This window comes from Trachemys scripta, chromosome 15 (assembly GCF_013100865.1).
Source record: "Trachemys scripta elegans isolate TJP31775 chromosome 15, CAS_Tse_1.0, whole genome shotgun sequence".
NCBI classification, from domain to species: domain Eukaryota; kingdom Metazoa; phylum Chordata; order Testudines; family Emydidae; genus Trachemys; species Trachemys scripta.
In genome coordinates this window covers 27,351,307-27,372,484 of record NC_048312.1, presented here as the reverse complement: position 1 = coordinate 27,372,484, position 21,178 = coordinate 27,351,307, and positions in this window count along the sequence as shown.

The following is a 21,178-nucleotide window of genomic DNA, read 5'->3' as shown; positions in this document are numbered from 1 at the left end:
ACATGCATACAGATAGGATTAATAGATTCAGTAGATCATAACCTTTACATAGATATGTTATGTGGCATATGTAGCATAGAACATATTCCAGTTATGTCATATATATTCATAAGCATATTTCCATAAAGCCTTATGGGGGGCTTTGTCACACCTTCCCTTTATATTTATGACAAACCACCATGAAAAATTCAAAGAGTATACATAGTTTACAGCATATATTTTGGTGTTTGCCATTTCAGTTTGATTTCTACGTAATAAAGATTGATATTCAAGTGACACTAAAATCTGTAACACAACTAAATTTGCCCGGTCTGTAATTGCTGGGATGCTATGAGCAACAGTCGGGCCCTAGCAAAAGCAGATGCTTGCCTGCAAGCCAGTGTCCGGTACACGAACTCGACACCAGTATTGCTGGCATTGCTAAAACACACAGAATATGTAATCATATTCCAACAGGCCAGCACAAGAACACTCCAACTTAGCACACGATAAAATGGTTTGACAAAAGTGATGAATGGTGATATTTTGTCTGAAACATCAGGAGTGAAAGTACAAAGCCAGGTGGTGAAAAGGAAAGTTTTGTCTGAAACATCAGGAGTAAAGTAGAAAGGGGGGTAACAAACACGCCATGAAACGCGTATGGAGATACTTAAGTTGTTTATCCCTTATTGTTTGTCTCAGTCTATAAACGTTGGGATACTTCGCCTTAACCCTTCCTCCAGCCTAGGGGGCAGTGGAAAGTCCCGCCACTGACTGAGCTGGTCCATTGTCACAGGCATACATGTGTTAGTGTAACTGTAACCATTGCGTTGGCGTCATTAGCACTGTGCTTCATCTGCAATAAACCTGGCTGGGTGCCTTCGCTACTAAACCAAGTCTTGTAGTCCTACTGGGCAGTTTGATCAGAGCCTGTTGTATGGGCTATCTGGTCAGAGCCGGTGCGGCATGCAGAAAGAACCCACGCTCGCAGCCAAACATCTGACCACATAGGTGTTACTACCAGTCCCACCCATAATAGAACATGTATGCACACAGCATCCGTATCCTGCTACTCATTTGTATTGGATTTGTTAAGGTGTGCGTTGGGCATAAGAGGTTATCTGAGGTTAGTAGTGCGAAACTTGCAGACCAGGTGCCAAGGTCCCCACGTTTCAACTGGACACTGTCAGATGCACAGCTGGAATCTGGCTGTCTCACTTGTGGGTTAATATTGATAAAATAGGTATTAGAATTATTAGAAGAAGTTTGGTGTTTAGACTCTTGAATATTTATGAGTTGCTGCCTGCATTAATCTGACTTGTAAAATCTGTATCCCATATTGTAATATAACATTTGAGTGGTTGTATGGTGAACCTCAGTGACTGTCTGAATTGCCAGACAGAAGAGGGACACTCGTTAGTATGAAGACCTGCTCTTCTACATAAATTATCACTCCCCTCTTGAAAGGGGAGAGTCATCAATAACTGACAGGCTCTGGTTGGATCTTACAACCAGAAACTCCCTACACCTGGATGGAGAAACCGTCAACATAAGGTCTAATGACTCTTATTGTTGTTCTGCTCTCCGCCCCTGAAGATGAGTCATGAAAGTGGATGCCTCCCATCAGCGACTTTGCAGCTCAGAGCACATGACACGAGGGGAATGAAAACCCCAGACCAAAGGAACGAAGGATCTCTGTACTGCTTGGAGTCTGGGGGAGCAAGGTGTTTCTAGACATAAGTAAGAGATTCCCCAGCTGCGTAGTCTGGGTTAGCTCTAAAGGACAAATAGAGTTTGCTGATTATAGACGCTTATATTACCTTTTGAAACCTGAGGCCTGGTCTACGCTACACCATTAGGTTGACATAAGACAACTTATGTCAACCTAACTCTGTAAGTTTCTACACTAAAATGCAACTCCCATCGACGCAACTTGCCTACTACACCGACTTAACTCCCCCTCCACAAGACGCGGAGCACTTAGGTCAATGTAGTTGGGGTGACGCAGTGTCAGTCTAAACACGGTGTTGCCTACATCCACTGTTGCTGCCTTTCAGAAACCATCCCACAATGCCCCACACTGGCAGTTAAATTGGTGCAAGCGCTTCTGGGGAGGGCACACTCTGCCAACACAAGGAGCGTACTGTGGACGTGTCAAACTGATTAAAGGACTGAGGTGACTGTACGTCAATGTAAATCAGGTTACCTTAATTTTGTAGTGTAGATATGCCCTCAGACTAGAACTCATTTGTGTATCTATGTTTACCTGCTTTAATCTTGTAAATAACTCTCTAATTTCCTTTTCTAATTTAATAAATCTTCATATAGTTTACAGTAGGATTGGCTACAAGTGTTATCTTTGGTGTGAGACCTAAAGCACAATTGACCTGGGGTAAGTGCCTGGTCCTTTGGGATTAGGAGTAACCTGAATATTGCTGTGATTCTTGGTGTAAGGGGCAATCTGTCACAGAGATACGCTCACCTGGGTGGCAAGACAGACTGGAGTACCCAAGGGACTGGCTGTTAAGTGCCCAAAGAGTTTGCACGTGGCACAGTTGGTTGGTGAAATCTAAGCTTAGAACTCACAACCAAATTGGAGTTTGTAACAACCTGCCTTGAAGTTGGTACTCACGCTCTTGCAACACCATTGGGAGCTTCACAAGTAATGCTATTTATTAATTATAAAAAAAAAAAGTACCCTTGCCAAAGAGGAGCCAGGGACCCTCACTCAGGGGCTGATGTTGACATCAAGTATCTTATAAGGATGGGGATGATTACATTTTAATTACTAAACCTCTAATGATCCACTTATCCCTCCACCTCTGTTACAAATCCACCCTAGAGAGAGGGAGAGTTAATTCCAAACACACCCTTTGCTGCACCTCCAGACAGCCCTCACTTGCCATCACTTCTATTTGGCAATCAAAACAATGATGACATCCTCGGAGTCTAGTTCTGAATTTCAACTTCTAAAATCACTGCACTTAAGAGCTGGTTTTGTTTTTATTTCCTGCTAGTGAAAACATTTTAGCCAGTATCAATCAGCTGCATGAAAAATAAAACCCGCTGTCCCCGTCCACGTCTAATTAGAATTATGTAAAGACATTAGCTCTTATGTGTAGGTCAATACAAACGTTATCAATTTGCCTGAATGCTCCATTTTGTCTTCTGAGGATTTCTTCTTGGCCCTATACAGTTAAGTACTGTGGCCCTGATACTCCTCTGCCCTATCCAGCTTTATGCTAGTGCAACTCCATTGAAATCAAGAGAGCGATAACAGCAGAAATCTGGAGTAACACTGTTGAATCCGGCCCCATTTCTCCATCCCCTTACCCCAATACGGCACTTTGCTCTTGATTTAAAGGAGGGACTGCAGAGGCTGGGGTAAAAGCTGGCTTTGTTTTGTCCGATGGGCTTTCGATCCCTCTTTTCTCCCGTAAGAGTGCTGAGGAGTTTCTCTGGGGGCGAGGCACTGTTCCAGCTTTTACCCCACTTCCTAACGACGTTAGCCAGGTTGCCGTGTTTGCGTATAATTACATCTGCGAACATAAAAGGCCTTGCTATGCCGAAAGGTGCTAATGGCCACCCCACTCGCAGTTTGGGGACACGGTGTAACAGTCCCAGGGGAAGTGCTGTCTAGTCCTGTCCTGAGGTTCTACGTGGAACCCAGCTAGAGTGATTGCAGCTCCAGTTAGAGGCTGGGAAGGGGAAGGGTGGTCGTTGGGGTTCACTCAGCCCGTGTCCTCTGCAGCTTCAGAGGAGAGCAGTCTCTGCACTGCACCCCATAAAGGAACTGCTCCTGCATCATCTCCCAGCAGAGTCCCGCAGCAGCATGGAATCCTCAGTGCAGAGGAACTGGTAGCGTATAGGAGCCCTGGGCGGCCCCCCTGCCACCGGGGCTGCACGCATTGGCCTCTCTCCCCTGGCAGGGCAGTTCCACTCCCCAGGCCACCCTCTATGGGTCTCTTCATCTCAGCGTGAACACTCCCTCCCTCATGCAACTCCTACCATACCCTCTGCCAGCAATAAACAGCTGGCAAGATGCCTTGACAATAAATTCTCTATGTGGGATCCCAGGCCCTGGACTCCATATTGAGAGTCAATGTCAGCTGTAGCCCCTGCCCCTGAACTGCCCCTCCGTGTCAATGCTGGGGCAGCCTTTCCTCCCCCCAGAGGATTTTCTCATGCTGGGTGATGCAGTACCAAACCCCAAACTTGGGAAGGGCTGGCAAACTGTCCGTGGGGTCAGACGGGTACCACAACCACCCACACGGGCATGGCCAATGCTGCAGTGGAAATGTCTCCCTAGCAAACAGCCACGAAAACATGGCGAAGATCTGAGTGTGAGGAGCTCCAACTGGCAGAACAGTGTTGCTGCTCAAAGCTTGCTGACCTAGGCTGCGAATAGCTCCTGTCCCTCTCTCTGACACAGCGTCGGCCCAGCCCCAGGCTCAGTCCTTTACAGCTCGGAGAAATTACTTTCAGAAATCAAGACCTGTCATGAGGTGGCTTCAGCTAATAGGAGTCCTGCTGGAAATGTGACATCAGGCAAACAGAGCCTTGTTCTCCAACAGCCATTACAAGCAAGCCCCTCCGTAAGTCAGTAAAAGAGGGTGTGCCCAGGGGAGAGGCCATGGTGAATTCTGGTGACCCAGGTTGTGTCATACAGGTGACGGGGCCAGTCTGAATTACAGCTCCTATGAACTCGTGTCTGATGTCGCTTGGCAATAAAAACGTAACGGCTATCGATCTGTTTATACAGCGACTTTGGAGGAATACTTGTGTCACCGAGGTCAGGCCTTTGCAGACTTTGAGAGGCTGGCCACAACCAACCCCAAGGAAGATTTCCTTGCCCGGCAGAGCTCAGGTGTTCTGGATGCTTGGTTTCTAAGGGCACTATGGTCAGGGACTCTGTGAGGTTAAGCATATCCCTTCATCCACTCTCTCAGGTGCTAGTCACGGGACCTCACCGAAATGGTTTAGAGTCATACATTTCAAAGCCAGAAGGGACCATTACGACCATCCTGAGCTCCTGCATAGAAGAGACCAGAGAACCTTCCCCAGGGAATCCTGCATCCAGCCCAGGGAGCTCCTGGCTGAGCGAAATGCTCTTAGCCTACACAAAATCTCATACCAATGAGACCAGGTTGATCAACCCTAGGAGCTGAGCACAGCTAGATAATGGTTCAGTGTAGACAGCTGTGTGTGTAATGCCTGCTGGGGGTGACCAGCAAGATGGCTGACTGGGCTGCAGTCTGAGTGGAGATGGTGCATCATAAATTACCATAGTTCAGCTGAGGTCACAGAACATACACTAATGATGTCATGGCAACCGATAACAAAGTAAACACTTTCTCTACCTCTTTCCATAGCCTTCAGGACAGGAAACACAGGTTTAAGTGTGTGAAATCCAGCCTGCATTAGCCATAAGGAATGAGACTTCCTTCTTCTCCCAGGGAGCAGCTGGGGTGCAGGGTTCATAGATCCTACGGCCAGAAGAGACTGGTGATTATCTAGTCTGACCTCCTATATAGTACAGGTCAGAGAAGTGTCCTAAAATAATTCCTAGAGCAGATCTGTTAGAAAAACATCCCATCTTGATTAAAAATTGCCAGCAATGGAGAATCCACCACAACCTTGGTAAGTTGTTTGTTTAATTCCCCTCACCGTTAAAACTTTGCAACTTATTGTCTAGCTTCAACTTCCAGCCATTGGATCTTGTTATATTATTGTCTGCTAGACTGAAGAGCCCTCTATTATCGAACTTCTGTTCCCTGCATAGGTCCTTTGGAATTGTGATCATGTCATCCCTTGACCTTCTCTTTGTTAAACTAAATAGACTGAGCTCCTGGAGTCTCTCACTATAGGCACATTTTCTAACCCTTTAATCCTCTCATGGCTCTTCTCAGAACCCTCTTCCATTTTTCAGTATCATTGTTGTGTTCTGGACAGTCATTCTTCCATCTGATTGAAGCTAGGGGAGCAAGTTACCCAAGGATCAGAGAATTCTTTGGCTGGTTGGAGGAAATCAAAGCTCCAGGTATCCCAGTGATTCTCAGGGAAATGTTTGGACTTTTCCTTGCTTGCCTGAGATCCAGAGACTGCTCCCTCTCCTGTCACTTGACATTACAGGATAAGGGTCAATAGAGTCACTCTGTATATGCTGTAGAGTCCCATAGTATGCTGGGTAAATCACAGTCACGCTCTTCTTTATAACGCGGCTACCAAGCGTCTGTATTAGCTATTCAAAGACTTCCTACTCTCCCCACGCGGCACTGGGCTAGAAGGTTAATTCCTGGAAGATGCCCCCTTTGTTCTTGTTAAAGACCCCTGCAAAAGTGCAAGAGACTCCGGTGACTTTTACTGAAGTGCAATTGTTTGCAGTGTTGTTGGTCTCAGGATATTAGAGAGACGGTCGGTGAGGTAATATCTTTCATTGAACCAGCTTCTATTGGCGAGAGAGACACATGTTTGTGCTTACACAGCGCTGAAGAAGGGCTTGTCACTCTGAAGTACAATGACAATAAGTGTGAGTGTGACCCTCATTATCTGTGGGTTCAGACGCCAGCTCTTTTGGGGGCCACAGGGCTACCATCCTAATTTCTCTGAGGGCCTCACACATCACAAAGGAGCACATCAATCCCTCCCTCTGTGTCGGCATTAAAAGCAGCAGCGTGGCCGTGACAGAAGCCCTAGGCATGATGGAACCAGAAATCAGAGGTCATTTGATGTGCATCCCTGGGGCTGGGCGATGGGCCAGTGTAGCGCTCTCACAGCTGGGAGGAGCTGAGCATGCGGGAGGTGAATGGTGGGCTGACGACTTCCTTGTGCTGAGTCAGGTTGGGTGTATCCTCTAGAGCAGGGGTCGGCAACCTTTCAGAAGTGGGGTGCCGAGTCTTCGTTTATTCACTCTAATTTAAGGTTTCGCGTGCCAGTCATACATTGTAACGTTTTTAGGTCTCTTTCTATAAGTCTATAATATATAACTAAACTATTGTTGTATGTAAAGGAAATAAGGTTTTTAAAATGTTTAAGCAGCTTCATTTAAAATTAAATGCAGAGCCCCCCGGACCGGTGGCCAGGAGCCAGGCAGTGTGAGTGCCACTGAAAATCAGCACGCGTGCCATAGGTTGCCTACCCCTGCTCTAGAGGCTGGATTCAGGGATACCCAAGGAGGGGCCTCAGGGATGTGAGTGGGTGTGTATTGCACACTCCCCTTTTACAGGAGCTATCGGGGGCTCACCCTTCCCCCTCTAGAGCTGACACCCTTCTGAACAAGACAGGACTAAAAGCCGTTGTTCTCCTTCCAGAAAGCACACTCCTAGTCTGGCACCAGAAAGCTGCAATGCCTCTGGGAGACAGCAAAGCATCCTGGGAAAGGACAAACTGGGGTTTCCCCCTGAACAGGTAGGTCATGCTATGGAAAGAGGGGAGGCTAATTCTGGCATTTGGCTTGGATTTAGTACTCCCATTTGAACCTCCTCTCCTCTCCTGCAAACCACCTGGCCTATCTCTGACAGCTGCCTCTGGGCCACACACCCTGTTCTACGGCTGAAGTGAACCATATGGGCCCTTGTGTCAGAGACGACTGGTGCCTGCCAATAGTGGGGGGGAGGTAAAGTGAGGGCAGCCAGCTTCAGCAGTGTTACTGAGCATGCTCAGTACAAGCCAAGCAGCAAATCAGGGGGTGAGGGGGGAAGCACATGACCCACATGCCCCCTCCCACGCATCACCTCTGCCTTGTGTGCTGCTACCACCACTGCCTCCCCCTCTGCACAAATCACCAGCACCACCAGCACCACGCGTCTGATCCCGTTATGGTGGAAACGCATACAATATCCCAGCTTGACCAGCTGTGGGAGGAAGCAGCGTGATGTTGGGAGCCAGGCTTCCAATTAGGTGTGGTACCTTGGCGCTTGTCTAGATGTGACATGATAATGCACCTACTAAACATTCTAAGAGGCTTCAGAGATTCAGCGTGACACATGTAAAGCAACCCTGGAGCTCCGTTGACACTCTATCAGTTAAAAGTCTATATTTCCAATTATCTGTGGACAGTTTGCCTTCAAGGATAATTGGCTTCCCGCAGCTCTCTAGAACAGATGTCAGGGAGCCCATTGCCTTCCGCAGAGGAGAGGGAAACTGGAATGGTTTATAGCAGGCAGCATCGTGTTGATGTCACCGATTGAGGGGCTGTCGGAATGCAGGAAGCAATTAGATACTGTCCTGGGCAGACCCAGCAAAGGCAATGTCGGGGGGGGGGGTAGAGACCCAGCACCGGATGTCGAGGGGGGGTGGTAGAGAGCTAGTCATCCCCTCCCACTAGTGTGTTAATGGGGATAGAGGCCTGCATGAGAAGCAGGAGATTCAGAGCGATGTCTTACTTCTGCTGAGAGAACTGACAGGTGACACACAAGAGAAGGGTTTGATCACTGGGAGCTAAGCCCTGCCTTTGTGTATGGTGCAGAGTGGCATTGGGGCAGCTGCTGACGTGACACCATGACAGTATGACTCATCCCGACAGCTTTCTTGTTGCAATTCCCGTGGTGTGGGAGTGGGAGGGGAGGTTGAATTTGAAAGTAGGTTCTGTCGAGTGGCTACATATTGTTGTGGGGATGTGCACTTAATTCGCCTCCTATTCGTGCTCTTGGGACAAACGTTACGTCTTTGAACCAGCAGCACGAGATAAATGTTCTGATGGGATCTGAAAACAATTCTCCAGCTCCAGCAAGGTCTACCTGATGTCTGATAGGCCAGCCAGGGGTCTCACAGTTACAGCGGGTCAGCCAATGGGGGGAGGGGGCGCAGAAGGGGTTCAGTGGAAAATTGAAATCTGAAAATTTTCATCTGAAAACCAAAACATTTCAGCTAAAAATTAAAGATTTTGATTTTGAAATGCTGCTGTGGTCCCTTATGGGAGTTGCAATTCATGTCTTTCATGCTGCCGTTCTCCGCTATGAAACAGGCTCCCTGGTTGGACTACATCTCCCATATCTCCCCTCTTGTTGGCTGCCAAGTGCATCATGGGAGTCCCATGACCTCAGTGCATTATGGGAGATGTAGTCTGACTATGGAGCATAGCCCTAAGAAGAGAATAGGGGAATGAGTCATCCAAACTATGACTCCGATCAGGCCAGCATTGCAGCAGTATTTCCAAATGGAAATTTTCAGTTTTCTGCTTAAATTTGTTAGGTTTTGGCTGAAAAATCAATAGCTTTTCAGTTTTTGGGTGTTCTTTTATTTAATTTTGATGAAAAGTCAAAAGTTTCCACAAAAAGCAGATACTTTTTTCTGGAAAAAAGAAATCTGTTTAGCCAAAACCCCAATTTTCCATCAAAACCAGTTTTAATGGACAATTTTCATACAGTCCTAGGAACTGCTTGGGGTGATTTCGAAACTATATCTGAAGGGGAAGTGTCATGTCGTCCTGGCAGTATTTATAGACCTGAAGTCTTCTCTGAGCAATCTCATGAGTGATCTGTTATTAATGGAGAAAGCACAAACATGCACAACACGGGCACCGATGAGAGACGGTCCCTGTTCTGAGGAGCTTCTAACCTGGAGCAGGAAAAGGAAAATCAAGAATGCACTGGGATGCACAGAGAGCAGTAGGAACTGGGGAGGTCCGTAGCATATCCAGATGCCTCATGGGAGAACCGATCTCTTATGGGAGGTAGGGAAGGCACCTGCTGCAGCACTCTGGGACCCAGCCATCTGACTCTTATGGGACAATCAGGGACTACCCTGGGCTGGGACAGCAGCTGTGGGGTGGAAGGTGGGTTTGGTGATTGGCTTGGAGTTGGAGGAGCTGAGCTCAGATGAACTGGCTGGGACTTGTTAAAGAGGAGCATCTCTCACTGCTGCTCCTACTTCAGCCCCTCAACTCATCCCCCCTCCCATGCAGCTCCCATCCTGCCTCCCCTTTCATGGTCATTCTCCAGGCCACCCCAGATTTTTCCTTTTCCTCCGCCACTACCCTGCTTCCCTGAGACTCCACCCAGAGCCCCTTCCCTTTGCCTTCAGCTGAGGATTTAGGGAGGGATTTTCTGACTTTCCATGGCTATCCTGAATAGAAAAGATCTTTTCAAAATACCCCAGCAGCCCTTTCTGCCTGAAGGCTCTCACAGAAATCCACCCGCATGGGGGTCAGGGTGTCTTTGCTTTCTGCAAACATTATTGCCGATGACATTTCACTGACCTGAATGGTCCCAAATAAGCGAATAAAAGGGATAGCCATTTAGGAGGATTAATTTGCAGATTATGCACAAGTTCTGTTCTGTTACATCTGCCCAGCTCTATAGTCCAGGATGCTTTTCATCCCAGGCGGAGATTTCTGAGCCTGGCCTTCACTTCACATTAATCAGCCTCAATGAACAGTAATTACTTAGTGAATCACTCGCGAGTCCATTGTAGTCTCAGTATAAGTAATTCCCCTGCTGCTGCTCGGTGGTCTGGGTTCATTGACATGGGTGCACGGTGTTATTACCCTATGGGTAGTGATCAATGGCTCGATGTCTAGTTGGCAGCCGGTAACAAACAGAGTGCCGCAGGGGTCGCTCCTGGGGCCGGTTTTATTCAACATCTTTATTAATGATCTGGAGGATGGAATGGACTGCACCCTCAGCAAGTTTGCAGATGACACTAAGCTGGGGGGAGAGGTAGATACGCTGGAGGGTAGGGATAGGATACAGAGGGACACAGACAAATTAGAGGATTGGGAAAAAAGAAATCTGATGAGGTTCAACAAGGACAAGTGCAGAGTCCTGCACTTAGGACGGAAGAATCCCATGCATTGCTACAGGCTGGGGACCGACCGGCTAAGCAGCAGTTCCGCAGAAAAGGACCTGGGGATTACAGTGGATGAGAAGCTGGATATGAGTCAGCAGTGTGCCCTCGTTGCCAAGAAGGCCAACGGCATATTGGGCTGTATTAGTGGGAGCATTGCCAGCAGATTGAGGGAGGTGATTATTCCCCTCTATTCAGCATTGGTGAGGGCACATCTGGAGTATTGCATCCAGTTTTGGGCCCCTCCTACAGAAGGGGTGTGGACAAATTGGAAAGAGTCCAGCGGAGGGCAACAAAAATGATTAGGGGGCTGGGGTACATGACTTAAGAGACCTGAGGGAACTGGGATTGTTTAGTCTGCAGAAGAGAAGAGTGAGGGTGGATTTGATAGCAGCCTTCAGCTACCTGAAGGGGGGTTCCAAAGAGGATGGAGCTAGACTGTTCTCAGTGGTGGCAGATGACAGAACAAGGAGCAATGGTCTCAAGTTGCAGTGGGGGAGGTCTAGGTTGGATATTAGGAAACACTATTTCACTAGGAGGGTGGTGAAGCACTGGAATGGGTTACCTAGGGAGGTGGTGGAATCTCCATCCTCAGAGGTTTTTAAGGTTAGGCTTGACAAAGCCCTGGCTGGAATGCTTTCTTTGGGGTTGGTCCTGCTTTGACTTAATTAATCCACCTCAACTAGAGGCAGAAGCGATGTCGACAGGCGACCGTCTCCCATCGACATAAAGCCGTGTCTACACCACACTAAGTCAATGTAAGCTACGTCAACATAAGTTACGTTACTTATGTAACGTAAGTAGCGTAACTTATGTCAACTTAGGGTGCTAGTTTACAGTAGGCCTCTGTGTTAGGAGGGGACGAGACCTGAGTTTTGCGTTATTTCTCTCCTGGGTGTGAGGTGCTCGCATTAAGCGCCAAGTTTCTGATTCCATCCTTTCACTTATCGTTACTCCAGTAGAAGGGGAACACACGGCTGCCTTGTTATGTCAGCGTGGCGTGTGATCAAGCAGGCTTTTCAGTATGCTGCAGTGTGCTCAGATAAATCCAGGGGATCCCTGAAGGATAGTCCCGAGAAAAATCTATAACTGATCTTGAAATGCTGCACTATACAACACAGTTGCAGAACGAAAAACCCAGCACCAAAAAGCGGGATGAAAAGCTCTTTGAGGGAGGATTTTCTGTTTGGGGCCTGAGAGACTGAGCTGAACAGAATATGGGAAAACTTTCGTTTTGATTGAAAAGCAAAGACAGGACATCTCAGCTGGCCTGAGGATGAAAAGTTTTCGACTGGCAGGATTTACTGTTACAACAGATAAACATGAGGAAATTACCAGATGAGCTGCTCCTTACTGAAGAAAATGGAAAGTCTGGGAACATGACGCCCTTCATTTCAATATGTGGCGCTTTATTTCACTGCGTCATTGCTGCTCCTCCACTCCCCAGCTGCTCTGTCATATGCTTTCTTGATGCTTCCCTGAGTCAACAGGTTAACAGCAAGTTTTGCGCCTCTAGGTTCTTTTCTGATGGGGTGTGTGCTCCTGGCAGGGCTGTGCACGCAGGCAGGGTTATCTTCAGAACTGCAAGGAGAATGATCATTCCCTTTTGCAGAGGACTTTGCAATTTGGGTTCATTCCAGTTTGGAACCATTTAGAAATTTTGAATTTCTCCATGAAACAAAGCCCAGGTCTACTGGGAGCTTGGTCCAGGCCAGGCTACCAGAGACCCTGGAAGTCCAGGTTGCCAAGGAGCCACGAGCTTAGAGGGCTTGGAAGCCAGGACTCCTAACTCCTCATCAGCCCAGCGGAGGAGCTGGCTGGAAACCAGGCAAGTTTTGAAACCTGCCTGGTTCCAAGGGACTTTTGGTGAAATCAAACTATCTCTGAAAAACATTTTGATTTCAACACATTGGTAAATGCCAACGAAAAGGTGTTCCATTGACATTTTCCCAACCGGCTCTCATTATCTCTCTCTATTCCCCTCAGGGACTGAGCGGATCTGTTGCATTCCTTTAGGGCTGTTATTCCAAGTAGGCTGGTTGAAGTGGCTTCTCATCTGGCTCTGAAGGTGGAGAGCTTGGGGATGTCCTGTTCTCCCAGGAGTGAGCTCCAGATTCCCAGGCCAAGGGCTCAGATACTCCATCCCCTGCACACGCAACTCTCCCCGTCAGGTAGGGTGGTTCCTCGGCCCAGAGGAAGGCAGCTGTCATGGGAAGCCATGATCTCAGAGGGGGAGCTTGGGCCAATGCCACGGGGGGCTTTGAAGATGAGAGCTGAAACCCTGCATGTGCCCCTGTATTCTTGAAATTGTGCTGGGAGCCAGAGTGGCCCCCAGCCAGCTCCATATTGGAAGGACACAAGGTGTGTGAAAGCATCTTGGCTTATTCCCTTAGCTCGGCAACTCAGCTAGGCCAGGGGATCCAGCATAGGTCTCCAGCGGCCAGCATGGCACCGCTTAGCTGACAGATCCTTGCCATCCCTCTGGCATCCCCTCTGCATTGCCAAATTCAGCTCAGCCTCCCCCAGGCCCCAGCCTCAGCTGTGCTCTGGGGTGGGTGTTTGGGAAGCATGGGGTAATCTGGAGTGGGGGAGGGGGATGGCATCTGAAAGTGGGCAGACGAGAAGGGCAGAATCTAGGCCAGGGGAAGAATCGTAACCGGCCGGGAGTGCGTGAGGTGTGATTTCCCCGCGAGGGTTGTTATAACGACAAAATGATGATTCCTACCGTTCTGGGTGCAGGGGAGGAACCAGGGGCCATCATTTGCAGGTGGGAGATGCAGGTGACAGGAGACAGGTTGTGTGCATGGAGGCAGGATGAGGCAGTGTGAGCTAGTGGTTGTGGCATTGGAGGAGGAGCCCTGGGGTCTATTCCTGGCTCTGCCACTGACCATGGAAAAGTCCCCAGTCTCCCCTCTGCTTCTCCTGGGGCTCTTCACCCCATCTCCTAGGCTGGGGGAGGGGATTTTCGCCTCCCTCTGTCCCTGCCCTGGTGGGTGCTGGGGGGGGGGGGGCAGAGATGCCCTCCTGTCCCCATTACTCATGGGGGGGAGGGGGGGAGCCATCCTGAGCTTATGGGCTCCCTCCCCCTCCCATGAGAACTGTATGGGGCTGCTGAGGGAGGAGAGAGAGCTCTTCTGATAGCAGCTCTGATTGGCTACTCTTTCCCAGGAGGCGGGCAAGTGGGGCAGGCAGCCAATCAGAGGCTCAAATGTGCTAGAGGGCTGCAGCTTCTCACGTCATGCCAGACAAGCTCCAGCCCCAGCCAACCCCGGCAGCCTCTTTGCTCGATGTGCAGGCAATGCTGTGGGCAAGAGTCAGGCCAGGGGTCACCAAGGCATTGCAAGGCTGGCAGGACAAGGCCTGATGTGACTGCTCTAAGGGACTGATTGCTGGCGGAGAGTGACAATGCAGTGGCTAAATATGTGCAGCTCACAAGGCCCCAATCCCATCCCATGCACGCGTCCCCTCCCACCTGGTAGGGGAGGCAGACTGCACGGCTCTGGAGATCTAAGACCATGACCACAGGCTGACTAGGGAGAAGCACCGGTGCTGCTGTGACCCATCATAGAATCATAGGGTTGGAAGGGACCTCAGGAGGTATCTAGTCCAACCTGCTGCTCAAAGCAGGACCTAAACACCAACTAAATCATCCCAGCCAGGGCTTTGTCAAGCCTGACCTTAAAAACCTCTAAGGAAGGAGATTCCACCACCTCCCTAGGTAACCCATTTCAGTGCTTCACCACCCTCCTAGTGAAAAAGTTTTTCCAATATCCAACCTAAACCTCCCCCACTGCAACTTGAGACTGTTACTCCTTGTTCTGTCATCTGCTACCACTGAGAACAGTCTAGATCCATCCTCTTGGAACCCCCTTTCAGGTAGTTGAAAGCAGCTATCAAATCCCCCCTCATTCTTCTCTTCTGCAGACTACACAATCCCAGTACCCTCAGCCTCTCCTCATAAGTCATCTGCTCCAGCCCCCTAATCATTTTTGTTGCCCTCCGCTGGACTCTTTCCAATTTTTCCACATCCTTCTTGTAGTGTGGGGCCCAAAACTGGACACAGTACTCCAGATGAGGCCTCACCAATGTCGAATAAAGGGGAATGATCACATCCCTCGATCTGCTGGCCATGCCCTACTTATACAGTCCAAAATGCTGTTAGTCTTCTTGGCAACAAGAGCACACTGTCGACTCATATCCAGCTTCTCGTCCAGCGTAACCCCTAGGTCCTTTTCTGCAGAACTGCTGCCTAGTCACTCGGTCCCTAGTCTGTAGCAGTGCATGAGATTCTTCCATCCTAAGTGCAGGACTCTGCACTTGTCCTTGTTGAACCTCAGGTTTATTTTGGCCCAATCCTCTAATTTGTCTACGTCTCTCTGTATCCTATCCCTACCCTCCAGCGTATCTACCACTCCTCCCAGTTTAGTGTCATCTGCAAACTTGCTGAGGGTGCAGTCCATGCCATCCTCCAGATCATTAATGAAGATATTGAACAAAACTGGCCACAGGACCGACCCTTGGGGCACTCCGCTTGATACCGCCTGCCAACTAGACATGGAGCCATTGATCACTACCCATTGAGCCATGGAGTGATGGCATCTCCTATACACTGGGCAGGGCAGTTTGGCTCCCTCACCCCATGCACAGTGAGTGGGGTTGTTGCCCAGCATCCATCCTCAGCTACCGCTGGCTGGTCTGTACTGGGAAAGGCAGGGGATAGACAGGAGTCAGGGATGAATCGGTGAAGTGGCGAAGCTAGTTTGCTGGCTGAGCAGCTGAAACCTTAATGGGCACCCACGTGGGAGAGGAGATTGTACATTGGAGCTGCCTGCAGGGCAAGTCACGCCAGGGAGCATATGTGTGTGTGTGTGTGTGTGTGTGTGCGCGCACAGGTACGTGCACTTTGGGGATGGTAGGAGGTATATAGCAGTGTGGGGTGGTTAGATGGGGGGTATAGGGCCGTGGGGGGGGGGAGGCTGGGGGCATTTAGCTGTGTGGGGCGGTTGGGGGAGGGAGCATTTATCTGCCCGTGTTTGCTCATGCCTGGCGTGTGGATGGCTGCTGCCCGGTCAAGGTATTGGCAGTCAGGCAGAGTGTGCTGCAATCCTCGCTGTTAATTAATGGCTTGCTGGGGGATGATAAATGCTCCGGCTTTATTGTAAAACAGAAGTAAATTTTTAATAAGGTCCAATTAGTCGGTGCTTCCAGTGACAGGCAGCTCTGCACCTTCCCAGCAGCCTCACACGGGGGAAGCAACTGAATTGGACCCTCCATTAGACCCCCAGACTAGGGCCTCTAAAAGATGGGATCCAACGTGAGTGTCCATATTCGTGACCTTGTCCCTTGCCTGCCCCACCAGATTGGAGATGGGCTAAAAACAGCACTGGGTGCATGTTATTGTTTGCAAACGGTATTCTGAGAAAGAGAAGGGTTGTGTATGTGCACACGTGTGATGCGTAGGACCATGTATGCATGCACCTGTGTGTATGCAGGGATGTGCTATCAATATTTGAGCGAAGGGCTCCACTTACAAACACTTCCCCTGTAGCCTGCAACAAACCCAGCATCCCGGGAATATGTGCTTGCAGTGGGATGGAGCTGGGCCGGCCCCCAGAGTCCCGTCCAGCTGCAGTAGAGGCTGCCATCTTGTGCGCCACAGCCTACATTTTCATTTAACACAAAATTAAGTCACCAGCCCTTTTGGTTGCACTGGAATCTTCAGTATGCAAACCAATGCAGTGATGTTTGCCTGAGTCTGCAGAGAGCCTGATACAGTTCTGAGAGGTGTGTGCCAATGGGGTGCGACCCAGGGACCACTTGGTGCCAGCTGGCAAACGACAGCAGATGCATAGGGTTTTACAGGGATCCCCTGGATTGGATATATGTATAATAGTTCACTGAAGTGTGGCAGGTAAGGTCTCTACTGAGAGCCAGTAGCCCTCTGGTTATCATAATAATTATGAATATGGATAATATTTAAGGAGTTATTTATCTCTGCTGGAAATTATGTTCTTAAGGTCTTGGAATTATGGCAAGTCATCAGGAGGTAACAGGCCTTGCAAATGTTCCTTTCACTCTGGAGGCAGTAGACACCTCTCTCTGTCCACACATGTGTGTATTGGGCATTGCATACCTCACACAGTAGGCCTATTGCATAGTGAACCACAGGCAAAAGAAGAGATTGTGAAATCTATCAGAGAGGAAAGTCACAGGGTAAAACCACCAGGGGAGGGGCGAGGGTGCTGTTTATGAATAAAGACAAAAGATTAACTGGGTGCCCAAGGAAACACACAGGATCCTTCACCTAGGAGGCAGACGGCATGTCTGCATCATGAAAGGTCATGGCCAAATCTGGCTCTAAAGCAGAGCAAGGATTTTGGGTTACCTAAACTCTACCAGCCATGAGACTATCTAGTGCATTTAGTCTACGCCCTAGCATGGGGGTTATGATTTTATTTTATATGCAACCACTTGTTTCCAATACTTCTACTTGCTGCTACTTGAATTTCTGAGTTTTGTTCAAGAGACGTATCCTTGATTTCACTGGAATCTAAGTGCTGTGTGTTAATGGAGTGCTGAGCTGGGGTGGCAGTGGTACGCTGGGACATGCTGCTTCTTTGGGAGTAGGGATTGGTGACTGAGCGGTTGGATTGTGCCTATCGTTAGCCTGTAGAGAAACAGCAGAGCCTGCAAGGCCTAGAGGGCAGGGCTTGTATTGACCATGGTAGGTAGGGTTGGGGAGCTGACCCATGGCAGGCATAGAGCAGGGTTCTTTATGCTAAAGGCATGGGATAGCGAGGTGCCTCACAGCCCTGGGTACCCCCGGAAAGTGGCCACCTCCATCCTGTCACCACCCAGCAGCTTGGTACCTAAGCCCCAGCAGGATTCACATTCCCCTGCCTAGCTTGCAGTTGGAGCTGTGAAGCAAAGACACTTCTGCTTTGTAACTGCTCTCACCTTATGTACAGGTAATATTTAATTAACAATGTGTTCACATTGGCTGTATGGACTTGGAGGAGAAATAAATCACCAAATAATGATGGGCCTTGGGGATGGCCCGTCCAAGCGGGAGGGAGCTGTCACTCCTACCTGATCAACTGGCCAGGTCATCCAAGGCTCAATCGACCAGCCTTGCTCCCTCCCAATTCTATCAATGGAAAACTGTCAGTGGTACTACCGAACAATCAAAACCTCTTAGAGATGCAAAAGGACCATTAAGAGAGGACAGCACTTTGTCCTGCCTGTGAATAGAAACAAAGGCCTGTTTTCACTCTAACAGACTGTAGGAAAAGACACTCTGGATTTATTCACTGAGGCAAAACCCCTGGCGGAGGACAGTGTTTTCAAGAATATTTGGATCCTCATTATTAGGGAACCAGCTAGCTCTACAACAGACTGAAGCTGGGGGAAGAAATCTACTTTATGAGCAGGGATCCTCATTGTCCATGTAAAAAACAAAATTATCCAATAAAAAAACAAAAATCCCGTATTTCTCCTTGAATAAAATGAAATGCTGAACTTTAGTTTTCCAAACCACACTATATACAGGTATCAGTTGAACACAATATTTTATTGACAGATTCCCAATTTTTAAGCAAGTCTGAAGCCTACCAGTGACAGCGGCAGGGGATCCGGCTCTCAGCGCATTCCAAAATCAACCACAAGCGTGGGAGGTTGCGTGCGCTGAATAAGTGGTGCTGATACTTTCCGTAAAACTTACTTAATATGTTTTTATTTTTTCACAAAATGTAAAAACTAAAGATTCGCTGTAAAAATGCAAATTCCGTGCTTTTCCGTGGCAAATGGATTTCTAGGATCCCCGTTTATGAGATCGGCAAGGGAACTATTGACAAACAGAGACCCAGGTTTGTGTTTTCTGAGTGCGTTTTACATTGTAACCACTTGTTTCCACCACTCGCTCTTGATTCTGGTTAAATCTTTATTCATTCTGAAATAAGCCTACTTCTGTTGCATCATGAGTGCCCACAAGTGCAGTGGGGTTTACAGGAGCGGTGGTTAAATTTTAAATTAATGGAGATATCCTATCTCCTAGAACTGGAAGGGACCTTGAAAGGTCATCAAGTCCAGCCCCCTGCCTTCACTAGCAGGACCAAGTACTGATTTTGCCCCAGATCCCTAAGTGGCCCCCTCAAGGATTGAACTCACAACCCTGGGTTTAGCAGGCCAGTGCTCAAGCCACTGAGCTATCCCTCCCCCCCCCCCGAGGCAGGCTGCACCTTTCGGTACTGAGGATCTGGAAATTCTGAGTTGCCAGTTTCCGGGATATCAGAGGGGAATTATTCAAAGGGATACAGAGATTAGGGGCATCTATCGTTAACCTGCAAGGCGAAGAGGAGAGAGCCCAATCAAGTAGGCAGGCTAAGAACACTCCTAAACCCATACACAATAGCTGGGGTGGGGGGAGTTGGCCCCTTACAACCTTTAGCTCAGTAGTTAGGGCCCTCACCCTGGCTGTGGGAGACCCAGCTTCAGTTCTTCCCTCTGCCTGATGCAGAGAAGAGATTTGAATTTAAGTCTTCCACCTCCCAGGCTGGAGGGGCAGTCTCGTGCGCTCTCTAGCCCCAAACACATTTAATTTTTTATATGCAGCCTCAAGAGAAGAGATTAAGAGAGCCCCGCATCAAAACATCCCATAACCCCATGGCCTGGCCACTCATCTGCATTGTGTGAGGCCCCATTCAGACCCCTTCTCCGTGTCCTGCAGATGGGGTGGAACCGAATCCCGGATGTGTGAGGTGAAGCTGCGAAATCCTTGCTGCAATTCCTCTGTCTTAGGGGCTGTTCTCAGGTGCCCTGCACGACAGCACTGACAAACCATCAAAACACTGACACCGCTCTAAGCCCTGACACAATGTGACGGTCCCAGCCACTCAGCCCCATTGCTCTCACCCCACCTGCCTGCTGTCTCAACCAGCAGCTCGTCTTGTTGTCATCAGCTGAGATTCAAGCCCTTCGTATCTGTACTCGAAGAGCTATGGTCTATATACACAATGAATCCTCCCAGTGCCTAGGAGGCTGCTAGCGCCATCTATGTTGACTTTATGACTGTGCTGCCCTTCATTCACAAATCCGTGATTAACCCCATACTATTATTGTCATTATATATATTCCCAGACCCAAAACTTCTCTAAGCGAGGTGAAGGTTGAGAGGACGTTCAGCAATGTAAGAGTGAAAACACGACAGCACTGGTGTAATCATCCCTAAAGCAAGCATTACCAACACAGGAACTTCAGAGTTAAGCGTACACTGAAAAGAACCCTAAACACAGTAAGTTGAGAAATGTCAAATTAAGACACCCAAACAGCCTTAACTCTGCCCTCTTATGATTCCTTGCAATAACAATATGATTCTGACAAAGGCATATGAGAGATTGTGGTCCCAGATTAGATGAAAATTTAAAAAAAAATCAAATTAGATTGTTTCATACCATTTTTCCTTCATGCCATCCCTCCTGGCATGTCCAGTGTCTGGTGCCACTTTTACCCACTAGGACAGAGAGACGAGTTTGTTACCCAGGTGTCTTTCTCCTCCAGAAAAGCTGCAGTCAGGTGTGACTATTTGTGGCCATTCGATCACACTGTGTATTATGAACATCCCTCTGTAGATCAGGATTTAACAAGACCCAGTGAGACCTTAAGTTACATTCCATAAACAATATCCCTGGTGTCTGGTTTGTAGTAGCATAGGCTGCACTCCTACAGGCCAATGGGAAATCCCTAATCGTGTGTTGTAAGCTATCTGTATTCAGGGCTGTAACACAGATGGCTTGCTTGAATGTCAGTGTAAACCTTTCAACTAGCCCATCTGTGGCAGGATGGGACGATGATCTGAGGTGACGTATTTGATACCATTTCATTTCACAAATAATTGCTACTCTTCGGCTGTGAATTGAGGTCCATTGTCACTTAAAATCTGTTCAGCAACTCCTGTCCTGGAAAACAAGTCTTCAACACATCCATCTGGGCTGTCCAATCCCTTTTGGACACTTGTTAAGTTCTTGGCCTCAACAACTTCTTGTGGCAATGAGTTCCACAGTTTAATGGCATGTTGTGTGGAAAAGTATTTATATCTTTCAATGTTGAATTTGCCATATTTTAATTTCAAGGAATATCCCCTTACAAACCTCACAGTGGACAATAAGGGGTTAAGGAGCTGCTCTGGGCTCAGCCAGCCACACCCCGCCACACCTGCAAGAGATGGACAGGCTGGGGGAGGAGATACAAGGGAGAAGAACAGCTCACTTGGGAGATACCTGAGCTAGTCTGCAGCCTGTATAATCACCGCAATTTACAACAACAGTTGTAAACAATTTACTTTAATTAGAGCTTAATTGCTTAAATATGCCCTATAGGCAAGATTTCAAATAATGTTTCTATGTGGGAAGTTTGAAGT